This window comes from Polypterus senegalus, chromosome 4 (genome assembly GCF_016835505.1).
Source record: "Polypterus senegalus isolate Bchr_013 chromosome 4, ASM1683550v1, whole genome shotgun sequence".
NCBI lineage: Eukaryota > Metazoa > Chordata > Cladistia > Polypteriformes > Polypteridae > Polypterus > Polypterus senegalus.
Genome location: NC_053157.1, coordinates 253,914,785 through 253,936,201, shown reverse-complemented (window position 1 = coordinate 253,936,201; position 21,417 = coordinate 253,914,785).

Sequence of the window (21,417 nt, the reverse complement as noted above, 5' to 3'; positions counted from 1 at the left end):
ACGCAGTGGTATAAGAAACAAAAGGAAGTTGATCGAGTGACATAGCGTGTCAGAGAAACTCAAAAGCTCAAGTTCACAAAGTCACACAGCGGCCAAAATATAAAAGAAGTTGTCAGATATCAAAGTCGCCATGAAAAGGAGAGTTGTAGCCCACTATCTGAGTGTCATATGGAAGTGTATTACGGTACGGAGAAAAGAAATAAAATAGGGACACAGTGAAAAAAATGTTGAAATTTCCAGATTAATCTCACAATTTACTTTGTCATTAAAGCAGAACGTCATAAACTTCATCTTAAAATCGTTTAATTTACTAGTTTCTCAGATCACGTTGTAACTAAAGTAGCACGTTAAATGCTTCGTATTGTATGTGTTCTTCTATGTGCTCGATGTGAGTCAATCACTACGTGCTTCTTAAACGGGCTTTTTCATACGCTGACTGGACACAGAATCCATTACATTTGTGATATTACAGCGCTCTGTATAAATGAAATACTGAGATGTATACTTGATATAATTTTCATGATGATAGGAGTTAAAGCGTGTTATTAAATATGGGAACACGGTGGTGCAGTGATAGTGATGAGCTGGCGTCCTGTCCAGTGATTGTTCCTGCCTCCTGCAAGATGCTTGCTGCGCTCTTCGCGACCTTCGATGAAATAATTTATTGCAGCAGTACTGTCTCTCTCAAACGTAATTCCTGTCAAACGACAATTCCTGTCCTTCCTTTTCTTTCTCCAAGTAACCAATTGCCACACAATCGGATGGAATAATTAAACATGTACCAAGAAGATTTTTCAATGTTTCTTAAGAATCCTTGAAGAATCATCATTCTAAGCTTAGAGATGGCTTGACATTTATTACAGAGCTATCTATCCATCCAGTGTCGCGGCAGTCTCAGCAAGAATACAGCGCAAGGCAGGAACAATCCCTGAATCGGGTGCCAGCACGTCGCTACCGCTGCCCTCAAATGTTTAATTATTAACAATATACATTATTTAAATTAAGTGACAAATGTATCTGTATAATGTAATATACAAACATTACTGCAATTCACCTAAAAAATGATATCAAGACCTCCAAGAAGATAGAGCCTGGGCAACTAAATCGACTGAGAAGCCACTCGCCATCATTTGTATATACGTGTTCTCTTCTATTGAAATGAATTCCTTTATTGTTATTGTATGGTACAATGAGATTCAATATGTAAATCCTCCATAAACTTATTTTCCTATAAAACAATAAAATATCAACAACAGCAATCATAATAATATGATTTAAACTATGAAAAACATGCAATATGAAAGCATAAGTGGCTCAGGTTGTGCAATATTACAGCTGCAGTGCAAGTTTCCATTAAGGTGATTGTACTTATAAGTATAAACAGTTCTACCGCGAGCACCTGATGAACTGATTCAGTACGTTTAGAGCTCTTGGGATTAAATTATTTCTGAACCACAAGGTTTGTACAGGAAAGGCTCTGAAGTGTTTGACGAATGGCAGAAGTTCAAATAAACTGTGCACATGGCTGAGGCAGCCTGTACATGATGTTCCCCACGATAATTCTCCTCGTTCTTGACACAATCTGCCATACAGCTTTCCGATCAACTGCTGTAGAGCTGTGATTCTCCACTCTGATACAGTTGGTTAAAATACTCTTGAGTTGTACACAGAGAGTAACAATGCTAAAGCAGCTATTTGGTATAGTTTGGCCCTTCTGTGGACCATTATATTGTTACGATCTGATTACAATCAAGGGCCTAAAACTAAAATGATATGTGGTTATTTTCAGTGTAAAGCTGCATCAGGGATGTGAATCAAATAAATAAAGGGAAGCCACCCAGGAACAGTAGTACTTCATTGACACTGGGTGCCACCAGTTTGCAAAACCGAGCGGAGAACTTGTGTACGCCAGGGATTGAGCTGGTGTGAGAATGTGGTGGCTTTATGGCAAGTTTATCTTTTACACATTGCGATGTGAGCATGGAAATGGGCGTACACAACATTTGTACATGAGGCCACAGGACTTTTGGAACAATGTGGTCTGGACAGATAAGGCAAAGATAGAGATATATGGTCAAAGTGCCAGAAGACATGATTAGTGGAAACCAAAGACAGAATTTGACCAGTAGAACCTGATACCAACTGTATAGCGTGTTGCTTACCTTTTCACAGGCTGAAATGCTTTGTCTGCTTACTTTTCATTGAATAAATTATTGTAAGATATAATGTTTCATTTTTTTATTCTAATAACCTCATTCTTATCTATAATTACTGTTTAAATGAAGAACAAATCTTGTTATGTCCAGATATGTTCAAATGGAAAAACAAATCCTGGGGAGTACTTGCTTTTTCACATGAGTGTATATTTATATGTTAATGGTAGTTTATTTTATTTTTTTTTGTTGTGTGTGTATGTTAAGAACATTGGCCTTCTTTAGTTGCATATACCGTAGTGTGCTGTATATATACATTATTATTATCAACATTATAAGGGAACAACTGGAATAGAAAAAGCATAGAAAAAAGAGCAAAAAGTACCAAGAAAATAACAACAGGAAAAGAACAATGGAGGTTGGACTTGAGTGACAGGAGTGCCTGGCGTAGTCGGCAGGATTTCATTTTTATTTTGTTTCCGCTGAGGTCACTTGACACTTATATGAGACTCAAGTCAAACAGACTGCTTTGGTGATTGACTACCTGAGTCTCTCTATCCCATAATGCACTGGTCTCAGGACCCCCCAGATCTCTTTCTGCTCATCAGCCACACAACACTCACACGGCTCTTACTGCTGGTCACACTTTTGTATCACAAACTGTCTTGAGATATTAAAAGAGAAACCATTTCTACTGTGATGACCCATTCAATCAAAGCATAAACTCACATTGTAAAAACTCGTCTCTGCTCTGAGGCTCAGGTGGCTGTAGGGAAAAAATTGGAGCTTGATGACCTGAAAATAAAACGAGAATAATAGCAGGCATTTTGTAATGTCTGTTAAATTGTTAAACACGTATTACAAACGCACTGTAGTTAAAATAAAACACAAAATGACAAGCAGCCAAATGACAAAACCTGACAGTGCAGCAACAATGCAGAAAGAGCAGGCAGCGTACAAACATACAAATCTATAAATATACGTATAGAATGAAACATCCTGGATCAAAGGCTGGTACATGAATGTAAAAGAGCAGACCTTCAAATGTCTCACCACTCAGTGTCCTCTTATGGTCACTCCATCCTTCAAAAGAGGACATTGAGTGGCCTTCCACAACAACATGTACCTGATGTCAAGGCCATGATGTCCCACTGGCTGATCTTCTCCAGACTCTTTCTCAGATATGACAGCTCCTTTCTCAGGTCCTCAGAAGATAAATCAGCAGTAACAGTAAATCTCAGCGAGTCTCCATCATCAGGAAGGGCACAGCAAGAGGAGGCAGTCTGTATCAGGAGAGAAGAGTTGATGAGATTTCAGAAAGGAACAACTCCAACATTTCTTGGAACATCTTGAATCAGTCAGCGTTAAAGGCTTTGCCCTCTCCAGATGATACCACGAAAATTCATCTCACTTTAAGCGATGTATTGGATTTGAATCGCAAGTCAACCTCACACTGACCTCAAACCCCTTCCTGTGATACTAAGAGATGAAATATGATGAATTAATTTAAAGATAAAGACCTAGTGAAGCAGACAGAACGGAGAACAAAAATTATATACAAGTCACAAAGGTAAATGACAACAATCAGATCCATAACCCTACACTCCCAACACACACAGTATTCAAATAATGTGAGCCAATAGACAACACACAATGTCCAGAAAGATTTGTCACTTCTGATGACAAGTGGTGGTCTTCTTTCCAGTCTACACTATCCTAGAGTGAAAAGATTGTATACAAGTCACCCAATCTCAATCCTCCAAACTCTTCTGTTCATTTATTGATGTACCACGTCAGCTCAGGAACAGCCATGATGGGAAATAATACAAGGCAACTTCCAAACCAAAAGAGGACTTGGTACCCAAATGAGACAATCTTCTCTCTGGTCTTGGATGGTCCAGGCCTGTTTCAACTGCTCCTGATTTAACTGTACGTTGGTATCTATCACCACAACACATCCACAGGGAATGCACATGCCAGTGTGTTTCTTTGTGCCAGTCCCAAACCCAGAAAAATAGGTAGGGAAAGTTCAGGAAGGGCATGCAGTATAAAATTTTGCCAGATCAACATGTGGACAATACAAATTTCTATACTAGATCAGTCGAGCCCCGGGTTAACAATGACCGCCACCAGTACTGTTAGCAGACAAGGTGCTGGCGGAAATTGGGTTATTTTTGGCCAAAGAAGGAGAAGAAGAGGGGGGAGACGTGTCTGGAGGCAGGAGGAGAGGAGGAAAGTAAAGAGAGTGAAACTGAGGGTAGGAACTTTGAATGTTGGCAGTATGACTGGTAAGGGGAGAGAGTCAGCAGATATGATGGAGAGAAGGAAGGTTGATATATTGTGCGAGAAGAGACTAAATGGAAGGTGAGTAAGGCCAGGTGGATCGGAGGAGGATTCAAATTGTTCTATCATGGTGTGGATTGGGGGAAATGGAGTAGGGGTTATTCTGAAGGAACAGCACATCAAGAGTGTCCTGGAGGTCAAGAGAGTGTCAGACAGAGTGATGATTATGAAGCTGGAAATTGGAGGTGTGATGATGAATGTTGTTAGTGCATATGCACTGCAAGTTGGGTGTGCAATGGATGAGAAAGAAGATTTCTGGAGTGAGTTGGATGAAGTGATGAACAGTGTACCCAAGGGACAGAAAGTGGTGATTGGAGCAGATTTCAATGGACATTGGTGAAAGGAACAGTGGAGACGAGGAGGTGATGGGTAGGTATGGTGTCAAGTAGAGGAATAAAGAAGGTCAAAAGATAGTGGATTTTGCGAAAGGATGGACATGGCTGTGGTGAATGGTAAATGGCCTGTATTTGATATAGCGCCTAACTAGAGTTCAAGAACCCCCCTAGGCGCTTTACAACACAACAGTCAGTCACCCATTCACACACACATTCATACGCTGGTGATGATAAGCTACTATGTAGCCACAACTGCCCTGGGGCACACTGACAGAAGTGAGGCTGCCGAACACTGGCGCCACCAATCCTTCCGACCACCACCAGCAGGCAAGGTAGGTTAAGTGTCTTGCCCAAGGACACAACAGCTGCATTCTCATGCTGGAAGCCAGGATCGAACCTGCGACCCTCCGATTACTGGACAACCCGCTCTACCGACTGAGCTACTGCTGCCCTACGTATTTTAAGAAGAGGGAGGAACACAGGGTGACATACTAGAGTGGAGGAAGATGCACACAGGTAGATGACATCCTATGCAGAAGAGTCAACCTGAAGAAGATTGAAGACTGCAAAGTGGTGGCAGGGGAAAGTGTAGTTAAGCAGCATAGGATGAAGGTCTGTATGATGAAGAGGAGGAGATCAAGAAGATGAAGAGAGTGAGAGCAGACCCAAGGATCAAATGGTGGAAGTTGAAAAAGGAAGACTGCAAGGTTGAGTTTAGGGAGCAGGTGAGACTGGCACTGGGAGACAGTGAAGAGTCATCAGACAGCTGGGAAACTACAGCAGATGTAGTAAGGGTGACAGCAAGAAGGGTGCTTGGTGTGACATCTGGACAGAGGAAGGAGGAAATCTGGTGGTGGAATGGGGAAGTACAGGAGAGTATACAGAGGAAGAGGATGGCAAAGAAGAAGTGGGAAAGTCAGAGAGATGTGGAAAATAGACAAGAGTATAAGGAGATAAGACGCAAGGTGAAGAGAGAGGTGGCGAAGGCTAAAGAAAAGGCGTATGATGAGTGTGGACCTGGCTCCGGACACAGACAGGCAGACATCGTTTAAAGTTCCACCACACGTTTATTTACAGTTACTATTTACAAATGTGCACCACAAACCCCAAACTCCCCCAAAGTCCAGGCCAACACCACACTGCCTCTTTCTCTTCAGGCCGCCTCCTGTTTCTCCTCTCGAGCTCTGTCCTTCTCCTCTCCCGACTCCAGACCCCGAACGAAGGAAATGGCCCCTATTATAGTTACCCGGATGTGCTCCAGGTGCCTCCTGACAATCTTCTGCCGGCACTCCCCAGTTTGGCGGAAGTGCTGGCTGTAAAACCGTAAGCACTCCAGGTGTCCCCAATTCTCTTCCCCCCAGCACTTCCGGGTGTGGCGCAAGTGCTGAGGTCCAGGGCTCTAAAGGAATTTTGTTGGCCCTGGCAGTGACCACAGGCCCCTACAGGGTTGAGCTTCAAATCTTTGCACCCGTGGCCCCCAAAGGTACCAGGGAGGTCGCCCCCATGTGGTCTGGGGATGGCTTAAGTCCTCCTCCTGTCCTCATGGGCATCCCAGCTGGGCAGTAGCCCCAGCCACTCACCACATGAGTTGTATAAGAGGTTAGACATTAAGGATGGAGAGAAGGACCTGTACCGATTAGCTAGACAGAGGGACCGAGCTGGGAAAGATGTGCATCAGGTTTGGGTGATAAAGGATAAAGATGGAAACGTACTAACATGTGAGGAGAGTGTGTTGAGAAAATGGAAAGAGTACTTTGAGAGACTAATGAATGAAGAGAAAGAGAAAGAGAAGAGGTTGGATGATGTGGAGATAGTGAATCAGGAAAAGAAATGGATTACCAAGGATGAAGTAACGACAGCTATGAAGAGGATGAAAAATGGTAAGGACATTTGTCCAGCTGACATACCTATGGAAGTATGAAGGTGTTTAGGAGAGATGGCAGTGGAGTTTTTCACCAGATTGTTTAATGGAATCTTGGAAAGTGAGAGGAAACCTGAGGAGTAGAGAAGAAGTGTACTGGTGCCAATACTTAAGAATAGGGGATTTGCAGAACTGTAGTAACTACAGGGGAATAAAATTGATGAGCCACAGCATGAAGTTACGGGAAAGAGTAGTGGAACCTCAGTTAAGAAGTGCGGTGAAGATTAGTGAGCAGCAGGATGGTTTCATGCCACGAAGGAGCACCACAAATGAGATGTTTGCTCTGAGGATGTTGATGGAGAAGTATAGAGAAGGTCAGATGAAGTTGCATTGTGTCTTTGTGGACCTGGAGAAAGCATATGACAGGGTACCTCAAAAAAAGTTGTGGTATTGTAGAGTTGGCGAAGGTGGATGAGTTTAAATACAACAGCACAGAGTGACAGCGAGTGTGGTAGAGAGATGAAAAAGAGTGCACGCAGTTTGGAATGGGTGGAGAAGAGTGTCAGGAGTGATTTGTGACAGACAGGTATCAGCAAGAGTGAAAGGGATGGTTGACAGGGTGGTATTGAGACCAGCTATGTTATATGAGCTGGAGACGGTGGCACTGACCAGAAAGCAGGAGACAGAGCTGCAGGTGGCAGAGTTAAAGATGCTAAGATTAGCATTGAGTGTGATGAGGATGAACAGGATTAGAAATGAGGACATTAGAGGGTCAGCTCAGGTTGAACGGTTGGGAGACAAAGTCAGAGAGGTGAGGTTGCATTGGTTTGAACATGTGCAGAGGAGAGATGCTGGGTATATTGGGAGAAGGATACTAAGGATAGAGCTGCTAGGGAAGAGGAAAAGAGGAAGGCCTAAGAGAAGGTTTATGGATGTGGTGAGAGAGAACATGCAGGTGATGGGTGTGACAGAACAAGATGACGAGAACAGGAAGATATGGAAGAAGATGATCTGCTGTGGCAACCCCTAACAGGAGCAGCTGAAAGAAGAAGAAGAAGAAGAAGAAGATATTTATCAACATGAGAACCTCCCAGAAATCGTCACAACTGACCGTACCTCATTAAAGTCCTCACTATTGTATTCTGCCCAAAATGCCCGTTTTATTCCTTCCAACTTTTTCTATGTGCCCTGGGTGGAGACAGGGTTCACATTTAGGACGAAACAACAGAGAGACAGAAGACAAACTAGTAAAATACATTATGTGTCAGCAAAACACATGTGATGGACAGTCAACTTGGACTACATGGGGAGATCAGCTCTCATTTATTAATTGAGTATTAATGACAGAGTAGTGGGACATAAGATATCATCAACATAACTTTAAATAAGCATTTCATGCAGGATACTATGAGAGCTGAGTCATCGGACTGTAAGTAAGGGGACCGAGGGTACAGTGGGCAGAACTGACTGGACACAGAAATAAAGAAATTGGACTTTTAGGAATTCTGAGAGGAAATTTATTAAATTAAATGTAAACAGTTATACATCGGGAATGGAAGTTCTTCAGTTTCCAGTTCATTTTTTAGATGATGGTTTGGAAGAGCCAGTTGTCTATGAGGGCTACATCTGCAAGAGATACCAGCTGATCCAGCACCTCGAGCTCAGGGTCGCTGAACTGGAGGAGGAGTTGGCTGACCTGCGTTGTAATAGAGAATTGGCGGACTTGGCCCAGGTGTCCTTTAGAGATAGTGTGCACCCCTAAGGTGGCGGGAGGAGATTCCAGACCAGACAGGTAGGAATAGGTGGGTCACGGTCACAAGGCGTAAGGTAAAGGGTGCACACTGTCCAGGGGCATCAACCCCAGAATTAGAAGTGTCTAACTGTTATCATGTCCTGGAGCGTGATGGTGTCTCTGATAATTCTGAGGTGGTAGGCAGGGTTGAGAAGCCCCAACGGGCCACCTCAAAACCAGTTCCCAAAAAGAGAAAGGTAGTGATAGTTGGGGACTCAATCATTAGGGGACTGAAGAGCAGGTGTGCTCCAGAGAGAGAGAGTCTCGTGACGGTGTGTTGCCTTCCGGGAGCACAGGTGGGAGACCTCCTGGAAGGGTGGATAGGCTCTTGGCCAGAGCAGGGGTGGATCCAGTTGTCATTGTCCACGTTGGAACAAATGACATACATAAGGGTAGTCTGTCAGTTCTGCGATCCAAATTCAAAGAGTTAGGTACCAAGCTGAGGAGCAGAACTGACAAGGTAGTCTTCTCCGAAGTTCTGCCTGTGCCACGCGCCAGTCCAGGTAAGATTGAGGAGATTAGAAGGGTTAACGCGTGGCTCAAATCTTGGAGCAGGGTAGAAGGGTATCGGTTTATGGGGCATTGGGACTCCTTTTGGAACAGATGGGACCTGTTAGACCGTGACAGTTACATCTGAACCGGAGGGGCACCAATGTATTGGGGAGGCGTATGTGTAGGCTAGTCGAGGATTGGGGGGCAGGGAGTTTAGGACAGGCCAGGTTTAGATCTATACATGGAAGAACAAACAATGGTGTAGAAATAAAAATGCATAGTAATGTAAATTTTAAGCAAACACGTAAAGATAGAAGGATTAACACATTAAAAATAGCTTGCCTTAATGCTAGAAGTATCAAAAATAAGGTAAGTGAGTTGGAGTTGTATGTAGCAGAGCATAATTATGATATTATAGCAATAACGGAAACCTGGCTAAATAACAAAGATGGGGATGAGTGTAACATAGAGGGATACACATTTTTAGGAAGGATAGACAGAACAGAAAAGGAGGTGGGGTTGCTGTTTATGCCAAACAGGAATTAAATGTAAGTCATCTTCAGTTGGATGATGAGCCCCATCTTAGTGAGGACATGTGGCTTCACTGGAAAATATTAGGGAAAAGGTCTCATTTTAGGAGTGTGTTATAGACCACCCAATTCAGACAGTAATTTCAACACACATCTTTTAGTAATATCAAAAGGCAAGTTTACAGGGGATATTATAGTCATGGGGACTTTAATTATCCAAATATTAACTGGGATAACCTTACAGATGGAGGAGCACAAGAGCAGGAGTTTTAGAAGTAATCAGTGACTGTTTTTAACACAGCATGTTAAAGCACCAACAAGGGGTGAAGCCTGTCTGGATTTAGTATTCTGTAATAATCAGGATAGAATTGAGGGTGTAGAGGTGATTGAACCACTAGGGTCAAGTGACCATAATGTAATACAATTCTCAGTATTTTGTAAGAGTACAGATGCAAAGACTAAAATTGTTAAGTTGAACTTTAGTAGGGCTAATTTTGAGCAGATGTGACAAAGTCTAAGTAGGATAGACTGGGATAAGCTTTTAAATGTGGAGACAGTCGAGGAGCAGTGGAACAGGTTTAAAAACATGTAATGCAGGACAGATACATACCTAAATTTGGAAGTAATAGGAAACTAAAAAACTCCACGATGGATTAATAAAGATTTAAAAAGAAGTTGCAAAGGAAAAACTGCTGTATAAGGCATATAAGACTAATGACTGCAAAGAGAACCGTAGCGTATGAGAAAATGAGGGCAACCATTAAGAAGGATATCAGAGAGGCTAAAAGACAGTTGGAGAGGAATATAGCAGATAAGGCGAAAGAAGACCCCAAGAGATTCTTTCAGTATTTTAGTAGTAAAAGAACAGTTAAGGAGGAGGTCAAGTTCATCAGGAATAGTAAAGGGAATTAAAAGATACAGACAATGAAATAGCAGATGCCCTAAACTTACATTTTTCTGAGGTGTTTACAAGTGAGCAAGTGGATAACCTCAGAGGTAACACAACTACTAAGGAGGTACTGAGGGATTTGGAAATTGTAGAGGGAGAAGTGCTGCTCAGATTAAATAAGATGAAATCAAACAAATCACCAGGCCCAGATAATATTTATCCTCGTGTTCTTAAGGAGGCTAGTGAGTACATATATAAACCCTTACACATATTTTAGGAAGTCACTGTGCACTGGAGAGATTCCAAAGGACTGGAAAATGGCAAATATCATCCCATTATATAAAAAGGGTGACAGGGCAGATCCAAGCAACTATAGGCCAGTAAGCTTAACAAGCATCACAGGAAAATTAATGGAAGGAATTATTAAGGATAAGATTGAGCAACACATGGCAAGGACAGGAGTTATTCTGAACAGTCAGCATGGGTTCAGAAGAGGGAGGTCGTGTTTTACTAACATGTTGGAATTCTATGAGGAGGCAACAAAAGGATACGATCAAAGTGGAGCTTATGATATTATTTATCTGGACTTTCAGAAAGCATTTGATAAGGTGCCACATGAGAGGTTGGGCATCAAGTTAAAAGAAGTGGGAGTTCAGGGTGATGTTTTTAGATGGGTGCAGAATTGGCTCAGACACAGGAAGCAGAGGGTGATGGTGCGAGGAACCTCATCAGAACTGGCGATGTTAAGAGTGGTGTTCCACAGGGGTCAGTGCTAGGGCCGCTGCTATTTTTAATATATATAAATGATTTAGATAGGAATATAAATAACACGCTGGTTAAGTTTGCAGATGATACCAAGATAGGAGGATTAGCAGATAATTTGGAATCCGTTATATCATTACACTCCTCCTTGAACCGTCACCTTATCGTGGTGGAGGGGTTTGCGTGTCCCAATGATCCTAGGAGCTATGTTGCCCGGGGCTTTATGCCTGGTAGAACCACCAAGGCAAACTGGTCCTAGGTGAGGGATGAGACAAAGAGCGGTTCAACAAACCTCCAATGAAAATAAAACTTGGACGACGTTTTCCCTTGCCGGGCCTGGTCACGGGGCCCCTCTGGAGCCAGGCCTGGAGGTGGGGCTCGATGGCGCGCCTGGTGGCGGGCCTGCACCCATGGGGCTCGGCGGGCACAGCCGAAGAGGTAACGTGGGTCCTCCTCCCCATGGGCTCACCACCTATGGGAGGGGCCAAGGAGGTTGGGTGCCGTGTGAGTTGGGTGGTGGCCGAAGGCGGGGACCTTGGCGGTCTGATCCTCGGCTACAGAAACTGGCTCTTGGGGCGTGGAATGTCACCTCTCTGAAGGGAAGGAGCCTGAGCTAGTGCTTGCGAGGTCGAGAGGTTCGGCTAGATATAGTCGGACTCACCTCGACGCACAGCTTGGACTCTGGAACCAATCTCCTTGAGAGGGGCTGGACTCTCTACCACTCTGGAGTTGCCCGGTGAGAGGCCGAGCAGGTGTGGGCATACTTATTGCCCCGACTTGGAGCCTGTGCATTGGGGTTTACCCGGTGGGCGAGAGGGTGGCCTCCCTCCGCCGGGTGGGGAAGGGTCCTGACTGTTGTTTGTGCGTATGCCCGAACAGCAGTTTGGAGTATCCACCCTTTTGGAGTCTCTGGAGGGTTGCTAGAGGGCATACCTTCTGGGGATTCCCTCGTTTTGCTGGGAGACTTCAATGCTCACGTGGGCAATGACAGTGAGACCTGGAAGGGCGTGATTGGGAGGAATGGCCCCGATCTGAACCCGGCGGTGTTTTGTTATTGGACTTCTGTGCTGTCATGGATTGTCCATACGAACACCATGTTCAAGCATAAGGGTGTTCATATGTGCACTTGGCACCAGGACACCCTAGGCCTCAGGTCGATGATCGACTTTGTGGTGGTCGTGGACTTGCGGCCATATGTCTTGGACACTCGGGTGAAGAGAGGGGCGGAGCTGTCAACTGATCACCACCTGGTGGTGAGTTGGCTTCGCTGGTGGGGAAGATGCGGTCAGACCTGGTAGGCCCAAACGTGTTGTGAGGGTCTGCTGGGAACGGCTGGCAGAGTCCCCTGTCAGAAGTAGCTTCAACTCCCACCTCCGGCAGAACTTCAACCACGTCCCGAGGGAGGTGGGGACATTGAGTCCGAATGGGCCATGTTCCGTGCCTCTATTGTTGAGGCGGCTGACGGAGCTGTGGCCGCAAGGTGGTCGGTGCCTGTCGTGGCGGCAATCCCGAACCCGTTGGTGGACACCGGTGAGGGATGCCGTCAAGCTGAAGAAGGAGTCCTATAGGACTTTTTTCTCCTGTGGGTCTCTGGAGGCAGCTGATAGGTACCGGCAGGCCAAGCGGGACGCGCCGTTGTTGCTGAGGCAAAACTTCGGGCATGGGAGGAGTTTGGAGAGCCATGGAGAGCGACTTTGGACGGCTTCGAGGAGATTCTGGTCCACCGTCCGGCGTCTCAGGAGGGAAGCAGTGCAGTGTCAACACCGTATATGGTGGGGATGGTGCGCTGCTGACCTCGACTTCGGGCGTTGTGGGTCGGTGGGAGGAGTACTTGAAGACCTCCTCAATCCCACTAACATGCCTTCCAATGAGGAAGCAGAGCCTGGGGACTCTGAGGTGGGCTCTCCCATCTCTGGGACTGAAGTCACCGAGGTGGTCAAAAAACTCCTTGGTGGCAGGGCCCGGGGTGGATGAGATCGCCCGGAGTTCCTTAAGGCTCTGGATGTTGTAGGACTGTCTTGGTTGACACGTCTCTGCAACATCGCATGGACATCGGGGACAGTGCCTCTGGATTGGCAGACCGGGGTGGTGGTCCCCCTCTTTAAAAAGGGTGTGTTCCAACTATAGAGGGATCACACTCCTCAGCCTCCCTGGAAAAGTCTATTCGGGGTTTCTGGAGAGGAGGGTCCGTCGGATAGTCGAACCTCGGATTCAGGAGGAACAGTGTGGTGTGGAACAGTGGACCAGCTCTTCACCCTTAGCAGAGTCCTGGAGGGTGCATGGGAGTTTGCCCGACCGGTCTACATGTGTTTTGTGGACTTGGAAAAGGCATTCGACCGTGTCCCTCGGGAATCCTGTGGGGGTGCTCGGGAGTATGGGGTACGGACCCCTGATAAGAGCTGTTCGGTCTCTGTACAACCGGTGTCAGAGCTTGGTCCGCATTGCCGCAGTAAGTCGAGCCCGTTTCCAGTGAGAGTTGGACTCCGCCAGGGCTGCCCTTTGTCACCGATTCTGTTCATAACTTTTATGGACAGAATTTCTAGGCGCAACCAGGGTGTTGAAGGGGTCGGTTTGGTGGACTCAGGATTGGGTCACTGCTTTTGCAGATGATGTTGTCCTGTTTGCTTCATCAGGCCGTGATCTTCAGCTCTCTCTGGATCGGTTCGCAGCTGAGTGTGAAGCGGCTGGGATGAGAATCAGCACCTCCAAATCCGAGAGCATGGTCCTCAGCTGGAAAAGGGTGGTGTGCCCTCTCAGGGTTGGGGGAGAGATCCTGCCCCAAGTGGAGGAGTTCAAGTATCTCGGGGTCTTGTTCACGAGTGAGGGAAGAATGGACCGTGAGATCGACAGGCGGATCGGTGCGGCATCCGCAGTGATGCGGGCTCTGCATCGGTCTGTCGTGGTGAAAAGGAGCTGAGCCGTAAGGCAAAGCTCTCAATTTACCAGTCGATCTACGCTCCTACCCTCACCTATGGTCATGAGCTATGGGTAGTGACCGAAAGAACGAGATCGTGAATACAAGCGGCTGAAATGAGTTTCCTCCGCAGGGTGTCTGGGCTTTCCTTTAAAGATAGGGTGAGAAGCTCAGTCATCTGGGAGGGGCTCAGAGTAGAGCCGCTGCTCCTCCGCATCGAGAGGAGTCAGATGAGGTGGCTCGGGCATCTGATCAGGATGCCTCCTGGGCGCCTCCCTGGTGAGGTGTTCCAGGCACGTCCAACCGGAGGAGGCCCGGGGAAGACCCAGGACACGCTGGAGGGACTATGTCTCCGGCTGGCCTGGGAACGCATTTGGGATTCTCCCGGAAGAGCTGGAAGAAGTGGCCGGGGAGAGGGAAGTCTGGGCTTCTCTGCTTAAGCTGCTGCCCCCGCGACCCGACCTCGGATAAGCGGAAGAGGATGGATGAATGGATGGATGGATATATCATTACAGAAGGACTTGGATAGCATACAGGCTTGGGCAGATTTGTGGCAGATGAAATTTAATGTCAGTAAATGTAAAGTATTACACATAGGAAGTAAAAATATTAGGTTTGAATACACAATGGGCGGTCGAAAAATCGAGAGTACACCTTATGAGAAGGATTTAGGAGTCATAGTGGACTCCAAGCTATCAACTTCCCAACAGTGTTCAGAAGCCATTAGGAAGGCTAACAGGTCAGGTTATATAGCGCCTTGATGTGTGGAGTACAAGTCACAGGAGGTTCTGCTCAACCTTCATAATGCACTGGTGAGGCCTCATCTTGAGTACTGTGTGCAGTTTTGGTCTTCAGGCTACAAAAAGGACATAGCAGCACTAGAAAAGGTCCGAAGAAGAGCGACTAGGCTGATTCCAGGTCTACAGGGGATGAGTTATGAGGAAAGATTAAAAGAGCTGAGCCTTTACAGTTTAACAAAAGAAGATTAAGAGGTGACATGATTGAAGTGTTTAAAATTATGAAGGGAATTAGTACAGTGGATCGAGACTTGTATTTTAAAATGAGATCATCAAGAACACGGGGTCACAGTTGGAAACTTGTTAAGGGTGAATTTCATACAAATATTAGGAAGTTTTTCTTTACACAAAGAGCGATAGACACTTGGAATAAGTTACCAAGTAGTGTGGTAGACAGTAAGACGTTAGGGACTTTCAAAACTCGACTTGATGTTATTTTAGAAGAAATAAGTGGATAGGACTGGCGAGCTTTGTTGGACTGAATGGCCTGTTCTCATCTAGAGTGTTCTAATGTTCTAATGTTTAAATACACAATGGAAGGTCTGCTTGAGAAGGTGTAACTTGTGATGAAGACTTGGACATTTTTGTGTGATCATCATCATCCTCAACTAGACAGCGTAGAGAAGGTTAGCGAGAAGCAGAGTTATTTAGCACTTGTGATGTGTGAAGAGAATCTCCATAACCTGCAGAACACACTTGTGAGTCCACATCAGGAATATTCTGTGAGGTGTTGGTCTCCATATTGACCTAACGACACAAGAGAAAGTCGAAAGAAGAGAGACAAGACTGGACTGTGGGGTTTGAAGGATTTGAATCTGATGGAACAGAGACATCAGGAGATGACCTGACAGGGGTGTTTAAAATACAAAGGAAGTTTATGTCATGTTTTGTCAGGGGGCATCTATTAAAATAAAGTTAGTTGCAAATTTAGTTCCTCACAGAGACAAGCGTAGCTACTTGGAAAAAGTGCAGATTGAAGCAGAAACTCAAAGACCTTTGAACATTTTGACAATATTAGGGGAATATGAAAATACATTCTGTGTTGGGTTGAATTGCGTAAATTCCTCAGATTTTTCAAATTGGTTTCTAAATGTTTTCTGGTCCCACACTCCCTAGACTGATCAGATTTCCTATGAGGATCTCCTCTCACCTGCAGGAAGTGGACGTTGTCCTTGGTGTCTGAAAGCTCCTTCAGCTCAGCATCTCTCCTCTTCAGCTCCTCAATCTCCTTCTTTAGTTCTTCAATGACTCCTTCAGCCTTCTCCATTTCTCTCTTCTCTTGCTCTCTGATCCGTTCAACAAAATTCTCCTGAGCTTCTTCAATGCAGTGGATCAGATCGGTGAAGCTCTTCTTAGTTTCCTCTACCTCTCTTTCCACTGATATCTGGTTGAAAATAAAGACAGATATTGAATTGAGTTCTAAAAAGAATTACCAGTCATGAGACACTTTTGTTGGCATTTGATGTTATAAGGATAATTTAGATTGGCTGGCATCCTTGTCAAGATGTTTGGTGGTACCTCTGCTCAAACAGGAACCTGTCTGTTGTGTAAATGTGAACCCTTTTTCCACCCAGGGCACATTTAAATGGAGGGGTGGCGAGAGAGAGTTTCCAGTTTGATATGCTCATCCACTATTCTGGGTAGTGGTGCCCCTCTGGCAGTGCCCTCATTTGGGTGCCTACAAGGGTGAAGAGGATATGACATCTGAACCATCAGGCCTTTTGAGGTCCTGTGGAGCTACTAGAAGGATTTACTGGAGGGACAGCTCCATTATCCTATGACGACTCTAACCGAGGAGGGGTTCTGGTGTGTTTCTGGATGTCCCGCTGGTCTGTTCTTTAAAACAGCCTCTTCTGCTCAGCCAGGTAAAATGGACTTGGAATTAGAAGAGAGGGGAAGAAGACGAGAAGGGAGTTATAGGTATTGTAAAGAACAGTCCGCATGTTGAAAGGCAATTGTGGAGTCTTTTGGGACCAGAGACTTGTGTGGGGTAGTTGTGTGATGCGTTGGGCTGTGAGATGCTCCATGCTGGTCATAATGTCAAACCTTTCAGGTGGAGACACTAAACACAGTTGACTGCATTTAATGTCATGAACTCTGATTATTTATTGTCCCTCATCTTTTTTCCTTGTCAAACTCAGGGTTGTGAGCCTACATTTCCCAGACTGATGTATTTCTAGTTTATTTGTTAGAATCTCATTACTACTGACAACTTAAGGCTCACTGAGGTGTTGTAGATGGTTAGTGGGTACTGGCCAGGTATTCACAGTCTGATGTGAGTGTAAAAGTAAGAGGTGCATACTGTCCAGGGTCATCAACCCCAAAGCTAGAGATGTTCATCTGTTTTCAGGACCCTTCAGAACTGGAGGGTGACTCCTAAGACCCCGAGACACTAGGCAGGAATAGGACTCCCTAAATCTGGACCTCCAAACCAGTGACCAGAAAGAGGGTAGAAGTGATAGTTGGGCTGTGGCACTGCCACACATAAGAGGTATATTGTAATAATAACATTTTGCCTACGTTCTTTGTATCATACATTGTCTGTTCTTTCATGTGCTGCTCTTTACTGCCTGAGCTTCCACACATTGAAATACACGTGGGGGAGATTTTTGCAGGACAGGACTGTGAACCGCAAGGTGGTGATTAATGGCATTGCCCTTTGAGGGTGGGATCTGGAAGGGTCCATCTGAAAATGTTCGGGCCATTAGCCAATGATGGATCTGACCGCCAAAATTAAAGTGGGGAGATAGAAGCAATCTGGAGGAATGACCGATCTGTGTACTAGATACAGTTAAGGCAAAGACGAGAAAGATGATTCTGTCAACAGCGATCAGAACAAAAGGTAGAAACGACCCGCCCGCTGTAGGCACCTGCACACCTCTTTAAGATTCTTCGTACGCCATGGCTGACCAGTTTTCAAAGGATGAGATTTAAAACTTTTTTTGGCTTTCTGGATAGCGCTGTCTTCATTCTTTCTTCATTTACAAAAAAATCTGCCCCCCATTTACTGACACTTTCTTCACTCCTCATGGACAAGACAACATTGGACTCCTGTGGAGATACAGTCAGTCTGTCTTGAGTGTTTTATGTATCTATTGTGAGGGACGGTCGGGATGTCCAGAGGATGGAAGGATAGGGAAGGCAGCTTATCCAGGACACTTCCACCCCCAAAATGCGAGATGGCAGCTCCCCTGGAGTGCAGCGGTGCCCCGGATTCCCGCAGGGCATCCTGGGACATGGAGTCCAGTTTCTCAGCCTTGTTGGGTGTCGTGGGTGCTGCCAGGAGGGAGCTGTAAAAGGACTAGGGGATCCAAGCTTCCCTTGAAGACCGCAAGCACTAGGAGGTCATGAGGACGGAAGCCCCAAAGTACTTCTGGGCTAATTAAAGAATTGGGATTCTCTACCTGACCTGGAAGTGATGGCAAGTGGAAGGAAGAACAGAAGCACTTCTGGGTCAGGAACTACATAAAGAGCTGATGGAGACCCAGCAAGCGAGCCAGAGTCGGGAGGAGTGTGACAGAGATGCTGGGAGGTGTGGAGGAGAGAATTATTGTTGTTATTATTATTATTATTATTATTATTATTATTGAGAATATTGTATATTCACTTGCCTGTTTATGGTGGCTGGGGTGCTTTGGAGGAGCTCTACTCACAAGAAGTATTCAGATAATTCTTGTGACTTTTACCTTGTGCCCTGAACATCTGTCTCTTGGGGTTGAATGGGCAACAGTGACCCCTAGTGTTTACTATATATGTGTGTATGTATATAATACAGATAAGCAGAGCACCAAATGCACAGGACAACACAAAGCCCTTTCCACTCCTCTCCCATCAAACGTCATCCACCTCCTCCCGACTCTGGCTCCCCAAATGGCGTGAGGTGGCTCTCTTTATGCAGAGCCTCATTAATCAGACCTGGAATCACCTCTGGGTGTGGTGAAAGCTCCATGTAAGGCTCTGCAGCTCCCCCTGGTGGCCCCCGCAGAACCCAACAGGAGCTCCTGCAGGAATTCATGGTGCCAGAGCCACCCAGGAGAGCTGCCCTCCAGCGGCCACCAAGTGTATTGTAGATGCTCTCTCCCACGGTCTTTAGCTGTGGCTGCCCCTCACAATGGGTATGCAGGGGTGGGAAACTGAGTGAGAGGCAACTAAATGTGAATTTGATTTAGTCGGTGCTTTGTGTAAAGAAACAGGTATGTGAAGGTTCAGTAAAATATATCAACATCCTTGAGATCTTACTCTGAAATTGCTTTTCTTTTGTTTTCTGTCACAAGCTTTGGTGGAGAACTGCAGAACAACGAGCTCCACTGTTATAACAAGAATTTCATTCAAGATCAACTTGACAGGGTAGCATATTTCACTTTGAGTTCAGGGGGATTGATTATTAGGAGGGCTGAGATGAAGGTTTGGTCCTCAGACTGTCTCACAGGGTATCTTATGTTCCTAGTCAATGTTATTATCTACTTGTCACTGAACAAACACCACAGCTAAGGTCAAAGCTGAGGAAGAGATCAGGCAAATTGATCATCACAAAAGTTCTTCCTGTGCCATGAGCTGCTCCAGGTAAGACTGAGGAGGAGATCAGAAGGCTCTTGGGTGGGATGAAGTGGTCCGGGATGGGTTACATCTGAACCAGAGGGGTACCAATGTAACCTTAGCATGTATCTCAGGTGCATTAATGGAAGCAATTAGTAAAAGAAACAAGTGTGTGACACAAGCCACGAAATTGAGTTTTAGTGAGCGGTCAACACGAGTTTAGGTTTGGGTTTCACTAATTTAGGGTCACACTGCACATGTAATGAAATAACAAGAAACACTTGACTGTGAAATGAAAAATAAAACGTCTTCTCTCCTCCACCTTTTTATTCCTCTACTTGTCATCACTGATGAAGTTCTGTTGGCTTTTCAAGTTTGAATTTATTTCTTATTTCTTTAATTCCACTCACCTTCATCTTGTCCATCGCTCTCCTCGTCTCCTTTGGTGTCTTCTCTCTCTCCTCAAGTCTCCTCTTGATGTCACTCAGTGTCGCCCCCTGCTGTTTCTGTTTGGACACTCAAGGGGACACATGGGGGTCTCATCAGAATTCACCTTCACTTTTTTAAGTATTCATTCTCTTTGTTTTACAACACATTTGATTTTACATTTTGTGACCCAACGTCCCTTGTTTGTCACACTTGTCTTCATATTGACACTGGAGGTGACACACAGATGTGACTCAACAAGTATAAACAGTAACATGAGATTAAAAGAAAGATCTGGAGTGAAGATGGGAGTTTGATCTTGAAGAGCAGACAAGTGAATGCAGGAGTTGGACTGGAGTCCAAGTCAGTCCTTGAGATGTTGGAGATTTCAGATGTTCACACACACCACAAACTCTGGACTGTGAAGAAATGTCTGAAAACCCAGCAGGACTTGTACACATAAAGGCAGCAATGGCAGGTCCGGCATCATCAACAGACTTTGTGAGAACATTGAGATGTGTTTGGCATTTGAGTGAAGCCACTAAGACCTGAGTGTTTGTAATGAGTTCAGTTATAAGGCCAATGATATTCTTAACAAAATGCAATCATAAGGACCTGCTGTAATTGACCACCGACAGCAGCCATCTTGTTTCACCTTGTAAACTGAAATCGGCAAAATTAATTTGATTGACAAAAACTAAGACTTGTTGACTGCAGTAAAGTAGATGAATGCACAAACAGACATTGAGACCAAACCTGAATTTGTACAAAACGGCACACAAATATCCTCAGTCCATCTGTCAAGAGCTAACTTTACATCCAAGGATATCAAAATGTCTGGAAACTGCAAGGGAAAAAATATCAAGATGATAAAAATACAAAAACGGCAAATCAAGGGTCTCTGTTCCACCTTCCAGCCTGGACACCAAAACTATGAAGTTAATCATCTCACTTTATGTCTAAGAGAATAAATCATCAAACGTCCACACAGATCATCTTTCACTTTCTCTGTCTGTGGTTCAGATGTGACGTTAAGATAATTTATCATCAAATATCCCAAACGTGCCATCCATTCATGCATCTTCTTAACTTGTTTTTGCAGGGTAAAGGTAGTGGGGGCAGCTGGAGTCCCAGCAAATCATCAAGCACAAGGCAGGGAAAACACCTGGACAGGGTGCCAGTCCGTCACAGGACACACACACACAGACAGGGGCTCATTTAGCATCGCCAACCCATCTGAACTGCAAGTCTTTGGATTATGGAAGGAAACTCGAGAGCCCAAAGGAGACCCACATGAACATGAGGAGAACATGCAGACTCCTGCAGGGACCATCTGGGAAACAATAGAATACGTTCAGAATGTGACGAGGACACAAGACATAGAAAAAGACACACACATTGTCACGTCTGTTTCTCTTATCTCCATCTAAAGAATTTTCAGGGAAAATGTCATTCATTCAGGACCTGCTTTTTAAATGTCCTGGTCACAGTTCTTCATTCAGGACCTGCTGTTTAAATGTCCTGGTCACAGTTCTTCATTCAGGACCTGCTGTTTAAATGTCCTTGTCACAGTTCTGCTCTTTCAGA